The sequence below is a fragment of the Anopheles gambiae genome, chromosome 3, assembly GCF_943734735.2.
Source record: "Anopheles gambiae chromosome 3, idAnoGambNW_F1_1, whole genome shotgun sequence".
NCBI lineage: Eukaryota > Metazoa > Arthropoda > Insecta > Diptera > Culicidae > Anopheles > Anopheles gambiae.
The window spans coordinates 99131897-99149756 of NC_064602.1; the positions used below are offsets into that span (position 1 = coordinate 99131897).

General features: G+C 44.8%; 1 long non-coding RNA gene across 3 annotated transcripts; it reads left to right on the plus strand.

Annotated features, from left to right (window-relative positions):
• The first annotated feature begins 16986 nt into the window (after window positions 1–16986).
• LOC133393433 (uncharacterized) lies at window positions 16987–17661 on the plus strand. 3 transcript variants are annotated; one of them, XR_009766155.1, is made up of 4 exons: window positions 16987–17114; window positions 17235–17320; window positions 17386–17487; window positions 17560–17661. It is a non-coding gene; the product is annotated as an uncharacterized LOC133393433 (long non-coding RNA). The 3 variants fall into 3 exon arrangements; XR_009766156.1 differs by having other exon boundaries at window positions 17069–17148; XR_009766157.1 differs by having other exon boundaries at window positions 17092–17114; window positions 17239–17320.
• The last annotated feature ends 199 nt before the right edge of the window (window positions 17662–17860 follow it).

The window sequence follows — 17860 nt, forward strand, 5'->3', positions numbered from 1 at the left end:
TTGCGAAAAGTGATCGTGTGGTGTACACAAATTATTCAGAAAAAATGGATTATTCCAAATTGTTTTTGCTTCCATTGTTCGATGGGACGAATTATTCTTCCTGGAAGTTCAGAATGTTATCTGTACTTGAAGAATACGATTTGATGGAATGTATTTCTTCTGAGCCATCAACAAGTGAAAGTTCTACAGAAAAATCCAAAAAGGACAAACAATGTAAGTCGTTGTTGATTTCGCGTATTAACGACACACATTTGGATTATGTACAAGAGTGCAAAACCAGCAAGCAAATATGGGACACATTGCAAAAGGTGTTCGAGCGAAAAAGTTTGTCAAGTAAAATGCATGTGAAAAGAAAAATGCTGCTACTAAAACAAGGAGATTCTAGCTTAACGGAGCATTTTCTAGCATTTGACAAACTAGTGCGAGAATTTAAGGCAACGGGTGGAACCATGGAAAATGAAGACATAATTTGTCATTTGTTATTGACTATTGGGTCTGAATATGCCACAGTGGTTACTGTTCTGGAAACTATGCCTCAAGAGCAGTTAACATTGGACATGGTAAAGGCACGTTTACTAGATGAAGAAACAAAGAAAAGTGTGGAAACAAGAAACGACACACAATGCTATCCAGCTGCGTTTTCTAGTGAATACAGTGCAAACCGTGGCAGGCACCAACAAAAGAAACTATTGAAATGTTTTGGTTGCAAAAAGATTGGTCACAAAATCGGGGACTGCCCAGAAAAACAGAAACAAAAGGAAAGCAATTCGAACCAACACAATGCGTATTTTGGTGATGATGGTGTTTGTTTCATTGGTAGCAATGAAATTCTCAGTACGTCACAGCAGGTAAATTGGATTGTTGATTCCGGTTCGTCGGAACACTTAACTAACGATAGAAACTTGCTGGACAAACTAATGCTAATGGACAATCCTATGACAATTGCAGTGGCCAAGGAAGGTGAAACAATAGTTGCGGAACAATATGGAAGTATAAAACTGTTTTCTTCGGTTGGTGACAAATTGGTACCTGTTACTCTCAAAAACGTACTCTACATACCGAATGCGCGTGTGAATTTACTCTCCGTACGCAAAATGGAAGAAGCTGGACTAACTGTGCAGTTTTCGGATGGAAAGGTTTTAGTGAAATACGGGTCGCAAACAATCGCATGTGGAAGCCGACGGGGAAAACTCTACGAATTGACGTTATTGAAAATTAAGGATGTAGCTGATTCATGTCTCTATTCGTGTGGGAAGGTTCCGAAGTGTTTAGAAATTTGGCATCGTCGTTTTGGCCATATAAGTGCAAAAGGATTAGATCAGATTTTGCGAAACGAAATGGTGATTGGAATGCAGCCAATTCGGCAGCGAGGTGATGAAGACTTTATCTGTGAAGCTTGTGTTGCAGGAAAACTCACTCGAAAGCAATTTGTGACAAGTGAAGATCGAAGATCGAGCAGATTATTGGAACTTATTCATTCCGATATTTGTGGCCCTATCACTCCTGTCGGTTTTTATGGTGAAAAATACTTTATAACATTCATAGATGATTGGAGCAAGTTCACAATGGTGTTTTTACTTAAGACAAAGAGTGAAGCTTTTGAAAAATTTCGTGACTTTGAAGCCATAGTTTCTGCTAAATTTGGATCAAAAATATCTCGTTTGCGGTGTGATAACGGTACAGAATACACCAATATTCAATTTTTGAATTTTTGCAAAGAAAAGGGGATACAAATCGAGTTTACAGTTCCTTATAGGCCGGAACAAAACGGTGTTAGTGAGCGGAAAAACAGAACTCTCGTAGAAATGGCTCGTGCAATGATGAAGGATTCTAATGTGAACAAAAGGCTTTGGGGGCCAGCAATCCAAACAGCCGCTTACTTAACCAATCGATATCCTGCGAAGGCTTTAGCTTCCAATTTGACACCATATGAAATTTGGAACAAGGAAAAACCAAACGTTGACAAACTTAGGGTTTTTGGTGTAAATGTTTACGTGCATGTTCCAAAGGAACAACGACAAAAACTCGACTTCAAATCATGGGAAGGTGTGTTCATTGGTTATGCTACAAATGGGTATCGGATTTGGGATCCGAAAAGAAATCGATGTGTTATTGCGCGAGATGTGATTTTCGTCGAAGAAAAGAATAGTATGAACATGCGTGATAGTGATTTTTCCATAAATGAAGAAATTTATATTCCTGGTGGTTCAGTGCCAAATAATATTGGCTCAAGTGAACAGGTAGAAAATGATAGTGAAAGTGTGCATGGCATTGAAAACGATGAATCGTTTGACAGTTGCTTGGATCAAACAATTCGTGAAATTAGTGACTTGGACCAAGCAACAAATTCTCGTCCAGTTAGAGAACGTGTGGCGCCATCGTGGCATGAAGATTATGATCTAAGTGGTTTTGCGTTAAATGCCTCACATTTTGTGGATAATGTACCATGTAGCATTGCGGAAATGAAGAAACGAGAAGATTGGCCAAAGTGGAAAATAGCAGTGGACGAAGAAATGGATGCTTTGATGCGAAACCATACTTGGGATTTGGTGGAACTCCCAGAAGGACGGGTTCCAATATCGTGTAAATGGATCTTTAAAATAAAACAAACAGACGATGGTTCTGAAGATCACTATAAGGCAAGATTGGTGGCGAGGGGTTTTAGCCAACGACAAGGTTTTGATTATTTTGAAACATATTCACCCACTGCTAGACTTGACACTTTGCGAACGATCTTAGCAGTGGCAAATCAGAAGGGTATGTTAATCCAACAAATGGATGTAAAGAGTGCTTTCTTAAACGAAACAATTAGTGAAGAGATTTACATGACACAACCCGAAGGGTTTGAAACAGGGAATAATCTTGTATGTCGTCTGAACAAGTCTTTATATGGACTTAAACAGGCGTCAAGAGCATGGAATTTGCGATTCCATATGTTTGTGGAAAAACTAGGATTTAAAAGAAGTATAAGTGACAAGTGTTTGTATGTGCGTGAATCTGGAGAAAACCAGCTATTTTTATTAATCTATGTGAACGATGTGCTTTTGATTGGACAAAAAATGCCGTTAATTACGATAGTGAAACAATGCTTATCAAAGGAATTTGAAATGAAGGATATTGGTGAAGTGAAGTGTTTTCTCAGTTTGACAATCAAAAGAAAACCAGAACAACGTGTTCTTCATATAAGCCAACAATCATTTTTCGAAAAATTACTGCAACAATTTAACATGAAGGACTGTAAACCAGTGTCAACTCCGATTGAGAATCGTTTGCAACTGCAAAAGGGTGAAGAATGCAATCGTGTGAATAAGCCATATCGAGAACTAATTGGATGCTTAATGTATGCAACTTTGACAACTAGGCCGGACTTGTGTGCAGCAGTGAATTATTTCAGCCAATTTCAAAGTTGCCCCACAGACCAGCATTGGTACAGTATCGGACAGAAAGATAGGGCATTGGGTTTTTAACGCACCGTGCACCCGTTGGGCCAAGTTTATGTGTGGTTTGTATGTGTTTGTGTTTGTGTGTGTGAGTATGTGTGTGTATGTGTGTGTGTGTGTATGTGTGTGTGTGTGTGTATGTGTGTGTGCATGTGTGTGTGTGTGTGGATGTATGTTTGAATGTGTATTGATGTGTGTGTTTGTTTCACAAGTAGGTCGTTTCGGATAGATTTGTAAGTAGCTTTTTTGTGTTTTGGGTTAGGTTTTTGGTGTGATAAGCAGGACCACCGCCCTCGCGATCAGTGTGTTTTCGATATATTAACAATGTTACGGTCTTCTTTCGCCGTGGTCTTCTGAGGACGTCCGGTTGACTTGCGCGTTTCGGTTGTCCAAGCGCGTTTCAGTTGTCTAAGCACGTTTCGGTTGTCCGAAGCGCGTTTGCCACAAAAGTGCGCGATCGTTCCATTACGAACTCGATCCTTTTGCGCTTAATGCCAGCAGCAGCCATTCGCTTTTACATATGGCGCTGATAATCGGTACAACGTTTACCTCGACCCATTGTTACTAACATTGCTTGCTTGGACCGTCAAGAACGCGCTGGTTAAAAACTTGGACACGGCTGATCCCGTGCTCTGCCTGCGTTCTACTTCTATACGCGATGAATTACATCGTTGTCGAGCAGCGAAAACATCGCATGGATAAAAACTATCAACGAGTACGCGAGTAAGCGTCTTCCCTTCAAAATCGAGAACAGAATACTGCCGCGCTCATGAAACAAAACGCCCATTGAAAAGAACAACTGCGCGCCAGCTCAATGCACGCACAAAGTTTACCATTCGCACACAACGTGCAACGCAGAGATGCACGAAGGCCTTTCAATGGCGTGCACTGGAGTAACACCTGTGAGAGAATGCCGAGTTCATTGCTATTGTGCGTGTGTCCATTTCGCACCGGTGTCGCATTCACATTCATGAAACAGCACACCTGCGTTTTCGTCCGAGGAACAAGGGCTGCTGTCGATGCAAACTTTAGTTTTTATCCAAGTGTAAACGCACAATGTTTCACATGATAACACACATAATAAGAATAATTTCAACGCAATATGACATCATGGCAAGCTATGTTTTTCAGACACAAACCCGCGCACTTGCAAATACACATTAAAAAGCACACTCTCTTTCTACTACTACACACACACACATGCACACACACACACATACACACACACACTCACACACACACACATACACACACACACATACACACATACACACACACAAACACGAGTAACGTGGCAAAACAAGTGCACGGTGCATTGAAAAAAAGGGTCCTATCTTAATGTCCGATACTGTACCATCTAAAACGAGTATTGCGCTACGTGCGTGGTACTTTGGACTTTGGTTTACACTTCGAAGGTAATGACAATCTACCAGCTATCGAAGCATATTCGGACGCTGATTGGGGAAACAATGCGATCGATCGACGTTCGCTGACTGGCTATGTTTTCAAAGTTTATGGTAGTACGGTGAGTTGGTCAACAAAGAAACAAACAACAATTTCATTATCTTCAACAGAAGCAGAACTTATAGCATTGTGCATGGCGGCATGCCATGGCATTTGGCTAGTACGACTGCTGGAGAATCTTGACATCAAACTGGATTATCCTGTAGTGTACCATGAAGACAACCAATCGGCGATTCGAGTCATGGGAGAGGAAAAGGAAACCAGCCGGCTAAAGCACATAGACATCAAGTTTCGCTTTGTGCAAGATCTCATCCAACGGGGAATCATCAAACTGAAGTATATACCGACAACTGAACAAGTGGCGGATATTATGACGAAGGGTTTACCTGTAAAGCCGTTTGTTCTACATCGCATAGGTTTGGGATTAAGTGTTTTCAGAAATTGAGGGAGAGTGTTGGAATTATCAATTTCCTGTATATATATAAATAGAACTCAAATATAATTAAGTCAGTCTTGATCTGAGCTCCAAACGGAACAGACGTGTCTCTCCTTTAATTTCAATATTTTGTATGGAGTGTTTGCATAATTTCAGCCTCCAACTGTCAAACTCCATACAAAAAACTGACTAGAATTGTGAAGACCCCCATTGACAGAAAAAATCTCGGGAGAAAATCAGAAATGAGCATGCCGAATTCCGATTTTCCGACTGGCAGTGGCGGATCTAACGGTAGGCGGACTAGGCGGTCGCCTGGGGCCCCGCCGATTTAGGGACCCCGTAGAACGCTATTCTATAGTATGTCGTATGGACAGAATACTAGCGACCAGGGGCCCCGGAAGGATGGACGTTGGGGCCCCGAGGCTGGTGAATCATTTGCACTCCCCCCACCCCCCCCCCCCTCCCCCCCGGCAGCTAAATTTTTAAAGCTTGTGACTGATGATCGCAGGGGCAATCCGACGGCAATTTACTGTTTCAACAGCAGCAAGTTCTCCCAACAGCAAGTTTAGTGCCGCTACCATCCCCCCCTCCCCCTCCACACCATTTACCATTTACAGGGGGCATCAATTCGTCTTACCGCCTAGGGCCCCCGATACCCTTAATCCACACTGTTTATGCGTTCCCGATTACCCGTAGTTTATGCGTTCCCGGTAAATAGGCCATGATTAAATGAAGCTAGGCGAAACACATTCCAAGAAACGGACAGTTATATAATAAAGAGTCATAAATCGCCATCTATTGAGCAAATCAGTGAAGCTATGGAGCTTTCGTTTTTTTTCTATGGATATTTGATTTTCCAGTCGTTTAAGCTCAATCGGTGGCGCTTGGGTCATGATTTCCAGGCAAAATATCACTAATTTTCATGTAGTTTAGCTAGTAAGGGGTGGTTTTAGCCACTTAATTGATCATTTGCTATGATTCTGACTCAGTGGCGGATTTAACGGTACGCGAACTAACCCCCCCCCCCCTCCCCTCGCCAGCAAACCAGGTCGCCAGGTGAGTTTGAAACAAAGCCAAATACAATATCCCCTCCCTCACCCCCTCGGTCGACACCAACACGGAGCCTCAACTTCTTTTACCGCTTAGGGCCCCGATACCCTAAATCCGCCACTGTTCTGACTGAATATCACAGTTTCAAAGTTTTTTAAATAGTTTTTAACATTCGGTCAAAACGGAAATTATTTGGCATTTTACAATTGATGTGTCGAATCATTACAATTTGCTCAAATAATTGTCAAATTTAGCAAACTGCGTACAGTCAGAATTCAATAGTTGAACGGTTTTTAATTGGTATGTTTTTGTTGTAAATTACTATGGTTATGTTCGGAGCTAAGAGAAACCACACGTCTTATTCGCTTGGATGTAGTAACGGAAGAGAGTTTTCTTTATTCCTAATTTTGACAACATAATTCTCTTTCTATTTGCTATAAAATTCGTTCTGCGTTTTCATCATTAAATCTAGTTCTCATGTGAATCATCTTGCGTTGGTTCATAACAACAGTTTTTTAGTTGAACGCTCGATACTTAAGTATCTAATTAGCAGACAATTCAATTAAAAAGCTTGCGTATGGAAAACCTTTTTTTTTTAATTCCCAAAAATCTCATGACTTGAAATTTTTTATATGGAAAATGTTACAGTTCACACGGAGAGCAAATAAAAGCCAACTTGCTCGTTTGGTGGTTAACTATGAACTGATTTATTACTAAAGAAGGCATAGGCTACTATGCCTAGGAAGCGAAATTCTGCTGAGGCAAAATCCCACTGATTGGTAGTCATAGCCTACTACATCTCCTCTTTTTAATAAAGGTCGTATGATGAGAGCCATCGAGGGATTCTCGGTGTTCGTACGGAACGACGTAGTAACCTTCCGAAGGATTCGGATGCAACGGATTCAGATGTAATAGATTCGGCTGTGACGGATTCGGATGCGATGGATTCCGATGCTGATGCAGATGGTTGTTCATTGGTTGTTGGCGGGTTAAATTCGGTTGGCGGATTTTCAAAAACAGGAACATCAGCTGGCACCGTAGAGTTCAAATTAATAGCAACATGATTGCCGGCTGGTTTCACTGCAGCAGTAGTACCAACTTCTTCTAATAAAACTTCCCATGGAAGTTGTTGTTGTTCTTGCCCAGGGGTTTCGTGATTAAGCTTAAACGACTGGAAAATTGAAAAAAAAATGAAAGCTCTACAGCTTCATTGGTTTGATCAATAGATGACGTATTACAACTCATCATTATATTGCTATCCTTTTCTTGCAATGTGTTTTGACAAGTTTCATCTTATCATGACCTATATAGCCTTCTAACTTTCTGAGCAAAAATCTATATGAATGGTCGTGTGGTCAGATACGTGGATATCAACACCAACGACCATTACTCCAATCTCACTTGCTTCAGTGCTGGTAGTTTCCGTTAGAGTTTAGTATTTAAACAATCGTATCGCCGTTCTAGTTCTAGCGATGCATAACTTCAATGCGAAACCATACAACAGTACAGAGGAAATGAAAAAGCTCTCCTCCAAGCGATGAAGCTCAACTGGTTGGGGTATCCCACCAACAGATAGCGCCACCAGCTTTTTTGCTATTTTTAGAATGCATGAGTCGTTTGCCGTCTGCTAAACGAAGTCTTTCTATATTCCATTTAGGAAGAGAACTTGAGTCGTTTAGAAGCCGTTTAGTGGTCGTTTAGTGGATTTGTGGCACTTGGTGTTATGGCCCAACCTGCCTAACACATTAGGCCACTCACCGACGACAGGCAAGGGTCTTCGTGTGATGTGTGGGTGTAGGAGGTCGGGTCTCTCGGGAGAATGAGAGGGCATCAAGCGGGAATCGAGCGACGGTCGGGCACTCGGTACGAACAGGCAGAAGGGCAACGACATTATCAGTGAATACACGGTTTTTACCTACATCGTAAGCTTAAACCCTTCCCGCGTTGTTGGCCGTTGTTGAGTAGCGCAACATATCACAACAGTGGCGACGAGAGTAAAAGAAAAGAGAGACTATTTTATTCCAAACAAGTATTTATTTCTTTTATCGAACCCGACGAATTTTAATTTGCGTGCTATTTGTTAAAAGTGTGTCGTTTATGGAACTCTAAGTTTTTTATATTGTGTGTATCGCGCTAATAAGACGGGACAATTTCGCGTAAGCGTAGAAGGATGTTAAACCTGGACGAAATGATGGAGGATGAAGAACATCGACATTTATCGCAAAATTGGGGAAACGCGGGTTTTAGCAACGGGCAGCAGCAACAGCAACAGCCATTGCCAAACAGTGCAGCGTTACCAGCTCAGCCACAGTCGCAGAACATGGCCGGAGCGCCATCGCAGCAAGGTGCATTGACCTCGAGCCCGGACGCTGGGCTTTCGCAGATGATTCAACTATTGCAGCAGCAAATGAGTCAGCAACAACAGCTTATGACGCAAATATTGCAATATCAACAGCAACCGGCAGCACAGTTGCCACAGCATCCACAGCAGCCACAGCATCCACAGCCTCCGCAATAAAGTTCGACACCGACAAACCCCGAGCTTATCCTCGAAGCTTTAGCAAGCAATATAAGTGAATTCCGGTATGATGCAGAGTCGGGAGCAACATTTAAGGCATGGTTTGAGCGGTATGAAGATCTGTTTCTACGGGACGCTTCCCGACTCGACGACGGTGCAAAAGTAAGGCTCCTAGGACGTAAGCTGGGCACCGTAGAACATGCACGTTATACCAGTTTTATTTTACCCCGCGCACCCCGTGACATGTCATTCGATGAGACAGTTGAAAAATTAACGGCGCTTTTCGGCAGAACAGAGTCTCTACTAAGCAAACGCTACAAGTGTATGCAGATAGCTAAATCGTGCAAAGAAGATCTGCTCACGTTTGCTTGCCGTGTGAATAGGGCGTGTGTCGATTTTGAGTTCGCTGGGATGAATGAGGAGCAATTTAAGTGCCTTATCCTGGTGTGCGGGCTTAAGGAAGAAATCGATACCGACATGCGCAATCGGCTGCTTGCCCGCATTGAGGAGAAGAATGACGTTACATTGGAGCAACTATCGGCGGAATGCCAGCGTATAACTAATATAAAGGTGGATAGCGCGTTGATCGCTAATGATCACGGAGAACGAGTGTTTGCGGTGAAAAACGGTGGCCAAAGATCGCATCAACAGCAGTTTTATCGGCAGCAGTACCAACCTTTCGGTCAACAAACTCAGACACATCCCAGAGGAAACACCATGTATTTACAAAAGCCAACGAATGCGTGCTGGTCGTGCGGTGGTCCCCATTGGAAGAGAGAATGTCCATATAAGTCACACGTATGCACGGATTGCGGAAGATATGGACATCGGGAAGGATATTGTGAAAGAGCAAATCGATTTCAGCGACAGGACAACAAGAGAGGGAGCACACAAGTTGCAACGCGAGTCGTAAACGTAAATGTGTGCAACGTAGAAGCAAGGCGGAAATATGTGAACGTGTTGATAAATGGAACACCTGTTAAGCTGCAGCTCGATACGGCGTCCGATATCACAGTGATCAGCGAGGGGCTATGGAGGGATGTCGGACAGCCTCCGTTGATGGCAGCAACAGTAAAAGCGAAGACAGCCTCGCAAAATTATCTGCAACTAAAGGGTGAGTTTGATGCATCAATAACCATCGCTTCTAGAACCCAACAGGCAACAATCCGAGTCGCACGGGCCAACCTTTTCCTGCTGGGAGCGGACGTGGTGGAAGCTTTTGAGCTCGGATCAATCCCGATGGACCAGTTCTGTAGTAACATCGATGCGGTGAGTACACCTGAGTCAGTATGGGAGAAGCGTTTTCCGACAGTTTTCAAGGGCATGGGGCTTTGTTTAAAATCGCGCATAAAATTGGAAACAAAAGAGGGCAGTCACCCTGTATTTCGTCCTAAGCGCCCCGTGGCTTATGCAATGCTACAGACTGTCGATGAAGAACTGGACCGTTTGGAAGCCCTGAAAGTCATTACTCCCGTGGATTACTCGGATTGGGCTGCCCCTATAGTGGTTGTACGGAAGGCAAATGGAAAAATCAGGATTTGCGGTGATTACTCGACAGGGCTGAATGACATCCTACGACCACATGAGTACCCGCTTCCACTGCCAGAGGACATTTTTGCTAAGTTAGCCCGATGCCAAATTTTCAGTAAGATTGATCTCTCCGATGCTTTTCTTCAGGTGCAGATTGATGAAAAATTTCGCCCGCTGCTAACAATAAATACCCATCGTGGGCTATACCACTACAACCGTCTACCGCCCGGCATAAAAATAGCCCCAGCAGCATTTCAACAACTGATTGATACCATGTTGGCAGGAATAACAGGAGTTTGCGGTTATATGGATGATCTCATAATTGGAGGCATGTCAGATAAAGACCATGATAATACGCTAAATCTTGTACTAAAACGAATTGAGGAATTTGGTTTCACATTACGACCTGACAAATGTGTGTTTAAAATGTGTCAGATTAAATATCTCGGGCATGTAATCGATGGCAGGGGAATACGTCCTGACCCTGAAAATATTAGCGCTATACAGAATTTACCAGCCCCCACCGATATTGCCGGAGTTAGATCTTTCCTAGGGGCAATTAATTATTATGGAAAATTTGTTCCAATGATGCGCGATCTAAGATTCCCCCTTGATAATCTTCTAAAGAACGAAAAACAATTTAAATGGACAACAGAATGCGAAGCAGCTTTCAAGAAATTTAAAGAAATACTGTCATCAGAGCTGCTATTAACACACTACGATCCTACGGCAGAAATAATTGTATCAGCAGACGCTTCATCCGTTGGAATCGGAGCTACTATTAGCCATAAATTTCCAGATGGAAGCGTTAAGGTTATACAGCATGCTTCATGAGCGCTGACCAAGGCGGAGTTTAATTACAGTCAGATTGATCGCGAAGGCTTGGCCCTCGTTTATGCAGTTACCAAGTTTCATAAGATGCTATACGGCCGTCATTTCAGACTCCAAACAGACCACCGTCCCCTGCTCCGGATTTTTGGCTCGAAGAAAGGCATTCCCGTCTATACAGCTACCAGATTGCAGCGATTTGCCCTGACCATGCAGCTGTACGACTTTTCTATTGAGTACGTGCAATCAGGACATTTCGGGAATGCAGACATCCTCTCGCGGCTTATAAGACACCACGTGAAACCGGAACGCGAATGCGTAATCGCCAGCCTTAGCTTGGAGGAAGATGTAAGGTCAGTAGCAGTGAATGCAATAATTAATTCCTCTCCTCTTTGTTTTAGAGACGTAGAACAAAGTACGCAATCGGATTCTTTGCTGCGAGAGGTTTATCGTTATATACAAGAAGGCTGGCCGCGTGAGACTAGCTACGGCTCGGAATTAGCGCGTTTCCATGACCGCAAAGAGGCACTATCGACGGTTGAAGGGTGCATTTTGTTCACGTCATGTACGACGACTTACTCCGCTTGCCGCTCGAAGGACCACGAGCGGACATCATCGGGTTTGCTGACGACGTGGCCTTCACATTCTTGGGAAGGACCACGGAACAGGTCAGCGCATTAGCAACGGCTAACCTGGAGAGGATCGAGCGGTGGCTGCAAGGAGTCGGTTTGGAACTTGCCCACCAAAAGACCGGGTTCATGATCTTTTGTACCCATCATGTCCCGCAGCTCGCAGAGCTTCATGCGGGCGGTCACTCGATCCAATCCACGGAAACGCTGAAGTACCTGGGAGTGGACCTCTGCCGCAAACAGCACCACAGCCGGCATCTGGAAAGAGTGGTCAATAAGGCTTCACGGATTACGAACGCCTTGACCTGCCTGATGCCGAACAAGCGTGGTCCTAAGAGCCGCAGTAGGAGACAGCTCGTAAACGTCGGCAACAGTATCATCCGATACGGAGTTGCCACCTGGGGGCGATGGGTGCTCGACAAGGAGACCCATCGCAAATCGGTCCAAAGAGCGCATCGACCGGGGGCTCTCCGAGTCGCCAGCGCCTTCCAGACCGTTTCTTACGATGCTGCTTGCGTTGTCGCCAACACCACCCCGTTAGTCCTCCTCATGCAGGAGGATATCCGCTGCCACGACGAAAAGGCAGCGAGCGGTGGTGTTCAATCGGACATACGGAAACGGCAACGGGAGGAGACGATGAGGCGCTGGCAGGACCAGTGGACAACGGGTGCAGGGCAACCAGGAGCACCAGGACTGAAGACGAGGAGGCTGATTCCAGACATTAATCTCTGGGTCAGCCGCAAGCATGGGGAAGTCGACTTTTTCCTCACCCAGCTCCTCACGGGGCACGGGTTCTTGCGCTCCTATTTCGTCGAGAAAGGCATCCTGGAAGGCTCGCCCAACTGCCCTGAATGTGGGGACGCCGCGGAAGACGTCGAACACGTGCTGTTCCACTGTCCACGGTTCGATCGGATCCGGAATGAAATGCAGCAGCGGTGCCATTCCCGAGTAACAATGGATAACATTGTCTCGGAAATGTGCGCCCGCAGCGATACGTGGGAGGCCGTCCGCGCCGCCGCCAGGACAATCTTCTCCACTCTCCAAGCGAGATGGGATGTTGAGCGTCCACCAACGGCAAGGCGACGCAGGCGGGCCAGACGGCGGGCGAGGGACGCAAATGGGGGTCCCTCAGGCCCTGCGGCACGGCAACAACCCGCGCCGCAAGGGCTACCGTAAGCTGGAAAGTTACTAATCTTTTATCTCTTTCTTTTCGTTTCTTTCCAGCATTCTTTTTTTCTTTTCTCTCCTCTATTTTCAGCTTTCTTCTATCTCTTTCTCCTTCTCTTGTTTCCCCTGTCAAAATTTCGTTTCAGGAGAACTGCCTTACGTGCTTGGAGTGGTGACCAACGATTCAGACCCCCCCATTGCCCACCCGAAGTGTGGGCGATAGGACCAAAGGGACCGCGTCGCACCACGGAAAGCACCGTAATAAGCAGAATCAGCAGACCAGATCGCCGCAGAAGATGCGTCGTGACCCAGGGTGCAACCGCACACACGACTCCGCAAGAAGTAATACGCACCACAAGCGTACCGGCCGAGTTGGGTGAGTCGGAGAGGGGGATAGAATATGCTCACTCTTCGTTAACAAAAAAAAAAAAAAAAAAAAAAAAAAAAAAAAAAAAAAAAAAAAAAAGGGTGCATTTTGTTCGGGGAGAGGCTGGTTATACCCGCAGACCTGCGAACACAGTGCTTGGAACAGCTCCACCGTGGTCATCCAGGAATCCAACGGATGAAATCGCTTGCGCGAAGTTATGTGTACTGGCCACTGATGGACAATGAAATAGTACAGTACGTAGCTACTTGTGAACTATGCGCAGCGGCTGCCAAGTCACCACCTCAAGCAATACCAGCACCGTGGCCGAAACCTTCCGGCCCTTGGCAACGACTACATGTGGACTACGCTGGGCCAATTCAGGACGCCTACTTCCTAGTAGTGGTGGACGCGTTTTCCAAGTGGCCAGAAATTATAAAAACTTCCACAACTACCACACGAGCTACGGTTGCCATATTACGAGGATTATTTGCACGTTTCGGAATGCCCCTTACAATTGTGAGTGACAATGGGCCGCAATTCACAAGTGATGCATTTAAGGAATTCTGTGAGAGCCGCGGCATTCAACATATAACTACGCCACCATTTCATCCGCAGTCCAACGGACAGGCAGAGCGGTTTGTAGACACCCTAAAGCGCGCATTAAGAAAGATACAAACAGGAGACATGTCTATAGATGAGGCGCTGGACACTTTTCTGCAGTCTTATCGTACCACGCCTAATCCGGCGCTTGAGGGGAATGAAACGCCAGGGGAATTGATGGTTAAGTTTCCCGTTAGAACCCACCTCGATCTTTTGCGCCCGCCAACTGTAATTGAAAGGGAAACTAATATCGTTTATGGAGGATTTATGCCAGGTGACGCTGTTTTAACAAAAGTGTATGGGCGGAATTCATGGAGATGGATATCGGCTGAAGTGATAAGTAAGTTGGGGAACGTCATGTATCAACTAAAAGGGTCAGATGGCAGAATGCTCCGAAGACATCAAAACCAAATGCGGAAGCGAGCATCGAAGGACATCCCTCTTCTTCCCATCGAAGGATCGATACTGCAGCCAGGTAGCGAATCCATTCAACTACCCATTGATGTTATACTGGATGAATGGAAACTTCCGTTGGTGAGCGATGAATTACCACTAACCGATACGTCAGGAGTAGGCATGTGTAAAATGAACGAGAATCGCACCGTTCGAACAGTTCGGTAAAGTGCACGAACGAACGAGGTTCTTAACAAAAAGAACGACCAGGACTTTTGGAAGAAACTGACTACACCGAACGCGTTCGAACGTTCCGTTCAGTGTTCGACGGCACACATAAATGTGGTAATAAAACGTGCAAAATCATATTGCTTTCTCCCTCATTCTCGCACCGTGCGAACGGGTCGTCAGAGATCAAAATGTACCCTGTTGGTGTTGAAATCGTACCCATACAACTCAATTCCTCGAACGCCGTCGAATTTGTCCAGCAGTGTTCGATACGTGTGCTGTTGGTGTGGAAATCGTATCTATACGACTGAATTCATCGAACGCGTTCGAACTGGTGTTCGATCTGTGTTCTGTTGGTGTATAAATCGTACCTACACAACTGAATTCATCGAACGCGTTCGAACTGGTGTTCGATCTGTGTTCTGTTGGCATGGAAATTATACCTATACAATTCAAAAGATCGAGCCCGTTCAAACGGATTAGTCATTGTTCGCGAATGAACTGAACTGAATTGATTGCGCTCATCATGTTGATCCATATTTAAGTAGTTTTTTTAAATAGAATCCTTAAGTGTGTATAAGGCATGGGGTACAATATATGCAGGAGACATTTTTGCTCGTATTAGTTTTTTACATGCTAGTTTTTGGTCGGTTTTGCGATGGATTGTGTTGACCAGACAGCCGAGTGTTTAATGTTCTTAAATGATTGGTTTTAACCGCAGAATGAGTACTTCTTTGGCTACAGTATGCGTCTATGGTGGGTAAATGAAAAAGATAACGAGCGTTCTTTGTGAATAAAAACCTCATGAAACAAAGAACGAAAGAATCGTCGTTCGCGTTCGGTTCTTTTTGGTGAGCGAACTAGTTCGTTCGCGTTCGGTGAAAAGAATCGTTTTGCCCATGCCTAGTCAGGAGGATCGTGCTCGGACCTTCTCCCTCAACCACTCTCCCCGGAGCGGACGGCACCCCCGGAGACCATTACTACCATGTTACGTTCACCTCGTCGGTCTTCAAGGAATAGAAGACCCCCGCGATGGTTCGACGCGTTCGTGTTTTAAAGGGGGAGATGTTATGGCCCAACCTGCCTAACACATTAGGCCACTCACCGACGACAGGCAAGGGTCTTCGTGTGATGTGTGAGTATAGGAGGTCGGGTCTCTCGGGAGAATGAGAGGGCATCAAGCGGGAACCGAGCGACGGTCGGGCACTCGGTACGAACAGGCAGAAGGGCAACGACATTATCAGTGAATACACGGTTTTTACCTACATCGTAAGCTTAAACCCTTCCCGCGTTGTTGGCCGTTGTTGAGTAGCGCAACATATCACAACACTTGGGGTGGGAACCGGGACTCGCGGACCGCCTGTATTCTCATCACAGTTCGGCCCCCTTGATGGGACGGCAGCCGGGGGCCTCGGTCTTGGCGGTGGCGGCGGCCCAATCCATCCACAGAAGCCCGGACCTTTGCCATCGCGATGGCCGCTGCGATGATGCAGCGAAAGACGTGCCCAATCGCGATGGAGTCCGCGGGTTCGTACTGGGATCCCCCTTACGCAGGAGGATCCCATCCTCGTCGCCACTTTTATGTTTGCACTTTTTACAACATTTATTACACTATTGAATAATACAAAACACAATACAATGTATGGGGCCGCGCGCACGAGCCGCATCGTGAGCCCTACCGGGAGCCCTGCTCGATCGGTAACCTGTAACACACACTGCCTGTATGGCGCTCGGCACACACTAAGCCTCGCGCGCTTAGTGTGTGCGACAGTGTGCGTGTACACACTGTCGTCCCCCTGGACGTTGACCGGTGGCAGCGCAACTGCCACGGCAAGTCCAGGGGTCGGCACGCACGGCTGCCCACAACAATTTTAATAGATCCATTTGCTTTTTCTTATCAAAAGGAGCTTCAAATGTTCAGCTATTAGCTAAAGATGACGTCAAAAAGACTCCTAAACACGATATTTGCGGAGCAATGCGGCCCGCGAAGTGAAAAGGTTGGAGACCACTGTTTTAATTCAATAACCTGCACTGCTCGACCGCGTGGATGACAAAATGGCCATAAAAATGCTGCTTGGGAATGTTATAAGGAATGTAACGCTTCTCCAACGTAACGTAGAGGGCTGAGCCTTACTTTTGCACGTTTGGTAAAAGTAAGGCTCAGCCCTCTACGTTACGCTAGCGTTACGCGTAACGCCTGTTAATCACAAACCCAAGCAATCTTTTTGAACGTTTGTTTTAACCGCCGTGGATGAGCAAATTAATAGATAATCATGTCTTATTATTGTTTACTTTTATATGATAATTAGAAAAGCTTTGTTGATAATTAAAAAAGTTGTCACAACTTCAAGAATTATAATTTTAACAATCTTATAAATAAAATATGTAAATAATAAAAAAAAGATTATTTATTTATTTACCCTGTGTTTTGTTGTGATAAAAAATGAGGCGTCCCTTTGTGAAGGTTTGTTTTAATATTTTTGTATATCTTTCGCGAGGTATTATTATAATTAAAATTACATTCTAAGTGTAATAATTATCGATGCTTATTAATTCGTGTTTTTTTTATGTATATTCCATACAGGTAGCTCGCAACAAACGATCGACAGCACGGTTCGTGTACGTGCAGCTGCGGGAAGGGCTGTATTGCTGGAAGGTTGCTGGTAGCTGGTAGGTTTTCTATTTTATATATTAATTCATTCATATTTTAAAGTGTTTTGTTTTGTTTTGTTTAGGTTGCTGGTAGCTGCAGCTGCGGGAAGGGCAGTATTGCTGGAAGGTTGCTGGTAGCTGCAGCTGCGGGAAGGGCTGTATTGCTGGAAGGTTGCTGGTAGCTGGTAGGTTTTCTATCACAAATAAGTTTTATTATTTCCTTCATATTTTAAAGTGTTTTGTTTTGTTTTTTTCAGGTTGCTGGTAGCTGCAGCTGCTGGTTTTTCATCGTTCCGGTACGCCACGAAGACCTCAAAGTTTTTTGTGATATAAAAATAAATAAAAAGAAAGAATGAAAAGTGTTTTTTTTTTTTTTTTGTTCGGATAGATGGGAGGCTTGTCCTCGCCCCTTTTAGGTTGCGATTGGTGGCGCGCCGTGGCTTCCAGAGTTTTGGCTAACGGTTAGCGCGTTAGTTTAGCATTAGATTTATTATCTGAATATTATATTACGGTACCGAGCACAATTGCGTATCTCGAGTTTCACACGTACGTGCGGAT